The sequence below is a fragment of the Trifolium pratense genome, linkage group LG3 (assembly GCF_020283565.1).
Source record: "Trifolium pratense cultivar HEN17-A07 linkage group LG3, ARS_RC_1.1, whole genome shotgun sequence".
Classification (NCBI taxonomy): Eukaryota; Viridiplantae; Streptophyta; class Magnoliopsida; order Fabales; family Fabaceae; genus Trifolium; species Trifolium pratense.
In genome coordinates this window covers 29,054,900-29,059,947 of record NC_060061.1, presented here as the reverse complement: position 1 = coordinate 29,059,947, position 5,048 = coordinate 29,054,900, and the positions used below count along the sequence as shown (strand labels likewise).

At 29.0% G+C, this 5,048-nt stretch overlaps 1 long non-coding RNA gene across 1 annotated transcript; it reads right to left on the bottom strand.

Moving 5' to 3' along the window:
- Window positions 1-2,045: 2,045 nt before the first annotated feature.
- Window positions 2,046-2,255, bottom strand: LOC123912714. The gene is made up of 2 exons (XR_006811454.1): window positions 2,191-2,255; window positions 2,046-2,156 (listed from the first exon to the last, which is right to left on the bottom strand). It is a non-coding gene; the product is annotated as an uncharacterized LOC123912714 (long non-coding RNA).
- Between the last annotated feature and the right edge of the window lie 2,793 nt (window positions 2,256-5,048).

Genomic DNA, 5,048 nt, shown 5'->3' with positions numbered 1-5,048 from the left:
TCCTAATCATGTGTGATAAAATCAATAGGATAACATTAATTGAACAAAATATCGAAATTCAAATTAGAAACTAGAACATATAAGCTAAGACATAGCAAAAGGAATTTTAATGGCAAGATTCACCATAAACCCTAGAAAAGATTTAATTATACATAGTCAAGAACATGAAATTAGGAGAAAAGAATAAAACCCAAAAGATAGAAATGTTGTTCAAGGCTTCAACCTCTCTCCAAAATCTCGTCCTCTGTACAGCGTGTTTTCTCCGAAGAAAAACGTCATACCCAATTGCAACTCATAAACTCTATTTATAACCCTCTTGAATGATTAAACCGCCCTTCCACTCTTGTCTTGTTGTGCAGAAAACTTCACCACTACGTCTTCATGTCAATTTGCCATTCAAAGTAGTCAATTTGTTTTTGCTGTCAGACTTCAACTTGCAATCCTCTTTTGTGTTGTAATGCGACCGAGTGAACCGACCCTGTAACTTGGTTTCATGCTTCAGCCTTCTCTTTAATTCCAATGTGTATATCCTTCCTCCTTTTGATTGGGCCACAACGCCATTTATCCATATTTGGGCTTGCTATCATAAGACAAAATGATATAATAATATTAACAAATAATAATAGTAATAGTTTTTAGTATAATATATATTCAAAAATTAGATTTGCATCTTTTGTCTTTTCTTCACTTTTCTATAATAAGAGCAAATCAAACTAGTAATTTATATAATAATAAGTAATTATTCTAAAATACCACAAAAAGTATCTACATATAATACACTAAATTGAAGTTTATCAGCTATTTTTGGGTGTTTTATGTTTTTTTGCGTGTTTTATGTTTTTTTTTTGCTGGTTTTGTTAAAAAAAATAGATAGATGTGAAGAGAAAGTCATATCACGTGACTTCTTTCTTTTCTTTTTCTTTTTTTTTAAAAAATAAATAATAATAAGTGACAAAAAAGCTGACGTGGCAGCTGAGTCACTTAAGTGACTTGCCACATCAGCGTTGACTTGGTCAAAATTGACCTTTTGCAAAAACGGGTAAATATAGGGGCCAAAACTGCTATTTTGAAACATAGATGGCCAAAATTGCATGTTTCTGAAACATAGGGTTCCAAAAGTGCAATTTAGCCTTATTTTTATTATTATGACCAAAATTGCAAGTTTCTGAAACATAGGGTTCCAAAAGTGTAATTTAGCCTTATTATAAAAAAGATGAATAAAATTTTGTATCGAAAAAGTGAGAGAAGAAGTTTAATCATTTTCTTAATTAGTAGACACTCTAAGAGATATACTATTAAGAACTATATCAACAAACAAAAAAAATATAGATATAGGTGCGGGTACGATACTGGTATCCGGTACCGGCACCGATACGTGGTACGGCAATTTTAAAAAAAAAATTAAGGTACAGGTATGTTCGTATAATTTTTTTTAATATAGTTATATAATTAAAATAATAGAATTAAATAGTTAAAACAAATAATTTTTTTCGAACACGTGTTAAAACAAATAATTTAACATAAAAAATAGTAAAATTTAAAAGTAATTATATTGTGGTTTACATGTTTAGGAAATTATGAATAGTAGTATTATGCAGCTCTGCTTTTAAAAAGAAATAAAAATGGAAGGGGGCTGAATCAATTATATTTCTAATCCAGAGTGAAACTTTATTAAAAAATAGACAAATAAAAGAAGAATGGGATTGGGAACTGTTGAAAAAAAAATGGAAAAAGTTTTTGATAAAATATGTACCACGTGCGTACCCTGGGAGTACCATGTGCGTACCCTGGGAGCAGGGGCGAATCCACTTGTAAACGAGGGGCGAATCCAAGAGTAAGTTATAAAAGCTACTCCAAATCATGACCTTTATTTTTAATTTCAATTAATGGCTAAGATTGATTCATAATAATTAGTTGGGTGAGACTTATTTTTTTATCACACTAGAAAATGAACATTATCAAAACATTCTTCAAATTGAAGAGAATGAATTAATTATAACCATTAATTGTCAAAACAAGATCATTCCTTGCTTATTTTTTTCCCCCCACTTCTACTTGCATATTACATGGAATCTCTTCAAAAACATTGACATCCATTACTAAAAACTTGTTTGTTTCTTCAACAAAATCATTACAAATTAAATTATTAAATTAACCTATTGTTCTATCACCAAAAAAAAAAAAATTAACCTATTGTTCGAATTTGTAAAAAAAGAAAACAAAAAATATTGAACTAATAACAAGAAAAGAAAAATACGAGCAAAGAGAATATTGTAACAAAAAAAGCATACACCACAAAAAAAATGGTACACTTGTAAAATTGAAAAGAAAATAAGCATGCCGTAAAAAATTGTATGAAAAGAAGCATGATTGTCAAACGATTAGTGTTACACCATTTCAGAGTGTGTGGAATCTTTGTTTTCCCATGTGATCAACAAATAAGTCTCAATTGATGATTATAATTGATTCATTCTCTTCTATTTATGGTATGTTTTGATAATTTTTCAATACAATAAAAAAATAAGTCTCACTTTGTGTTTTATGATCAATCAATCTTAGCCATTAATTGAAATTAAAATCAAAGGCCATGATTTGGAGTAGCTTTTATAACTTACTCTTGGAGTCAATATAACCCTCCTCTCTCTCTCTCTCTCTCTCTCTCTCTCTCTCTCTCTCTATATATATATATATATATATATATATATATATATGATAACTGTATCATATCTTGTCTCAATCTAGTGTTTGGTGCGACAACATGATATGATAAGTTAATCCTGAAACTTATCTTATCCTGCCTCCTAGTTAAAATTTTTATCCTGAATTTGAGTTGGGTTTCCAGCAGGATAGGATAAAAAAATAATTTATTGATAATTATTTTTTAATAAAATATAAATATAAAAATAATTAAATAATTAAATAATTAAATATTAAATAATAAAAAATATAAATAATTAAATAATTTGATATTAAATTTAAAATAAAATAATTAATTTTTAAATATATAAACAATTTCCTCGTAAGGGTAATTTTGTAATTTACATAATCTAAAAAAATCAAAATGTAATTCTGGCACACTAATGTTTCGATGTTGAACCTGATGCTTCAACACTGTAACACAGATTTAATGCTTGATCAGATGATTCAACATCCAACTGCGCATACGAAATGAACAATAAGCGTAACAAACAGAAAACTAAATAACACAGTTATTTGTTAACCCAGTTCGGCATAAGCCTACTCTGGGGGATACCAATCCAGGAGTGAATCCACTATGATAGTATTAGTTTGAAGCCCTCACTAAACAACCTGTTTAAGACTTCTCACCTAATCACCACCCGTGCTATATCCTACCTAAGAGACACCTAGGTATGAGAACCTCCGCTCACCTCCTCTTGACCACAGCCACTGTGATCGTACACTATTACTTTTAACAAGTGAAGACACACTTCAGAAAACACTCACCACTTCCGTGCTTCAAAGCTTTGGAATGGTTTACACACACTATCTCATTGCTTAGAAGCTCCAGAGATATTACAACACAAAGACACACAGTTCTTAATCTTGCATCAAATCAACACAAGAATATGAACACAATGACACAATACTAAAACCTTAAACTCACGCTTTGTAAAACACAAATATGGTTTCAGTCATTTGAACAATGGTGTAAGCTTTCTTTAAATAACCTGCGCTAGCATGAGCTAGGTCTTGAATTGGGCTTCGAAAATTCAGCAGGATCAAAAGTTCCTTCAAGGAATATTCTTCGAGCAAATGTTTTGTTTCCTTAAATGGGTGATTTGATTAGCAAACAAAACTAGGTCATGACTGCCTTCTGAAACATAAGGAACGACGCTACTTGGCGCACAAGTAAAATTTATGTGGATTCCATAAATATAAAAGGCGCGAGATCACAATGTAACAGGCCCGGCCCACTGGATGTGGTATCCAATGTTGAAGCATTCTATGCAACATCTTGCTTGTACTGGATGTTGGAAGCATGTAGTTCCACATCTGGTTTGGTCATTTGTTTTAGCAAAATGAGGCCAACATAAAACGCCAACACAAAATTCTACTAAAATTACAATATTTTAAAGTAAAAAAATTATTAAAAAATTGCAAAATAAGTGATATTAATTTAAATTTTATAACAAATTAAATATAATTCTTTTGCAATGGTAGTTTTATTATTACATATGAGATATATCATATATTTATTTAGCTTATCTAACATATATAATCGAGTTATTTATTTGATTATGATTCATATAAAAAATTTAACTTGTTTATTTTATCATGATGTTATTTAAAATCATACAAAGTTATTTGATTACTTATTTATATTTTTTATTTATAAAATGTAAAGTATTACAAAATAATTTATAAAAATAATAATTGTTTTACAAGTGTAATTTTATCATTTAAGTATGTTATATATTTTATCATATTATTATGAGATAGTATGTATTAAAAACATGATATGATAGTTATCATTTTTGTTATTCTGTGTGCATCAAACACATGATAGGATAACTCAGGATAACTGTTATCTTGCTTATATCCTATCTTATTCTTATCCTGCTTTATATCATAACCTGTCATTATCCTATCATGCGCACCAAACGGGCCATAAAAGTTATAAAGTCTCCAAGTAACCCTGATTTAACCCTAATCTTAACCCTGATAATTCATATTAAAATGATAAAAAATTCCTAAGCAAGATTCGAACTCATGACTTTTTAGTTACACTTCTTATTAGGTTTACCACTAAGTCATATCAATTAATTTGATATATTTTGTAACTAACATATAATCAATATGCGTTAAATGCACAATTTTTCTTATTTTATATATTTATTGTCTTATATCACCTGCCACATATTTTTTCTTTCTTTTTAGATACAAATGCCATTTTTTTTCTTTTTATCTACACATCCAATTTTATGTATGTAATTCAAATTCAAATTACCTCATTTTATTTGTTACTTCTTCCACTTTTATATCAAATGAATGTATTTGTTTGCAATAAGTCATTTCACATTGCTAAC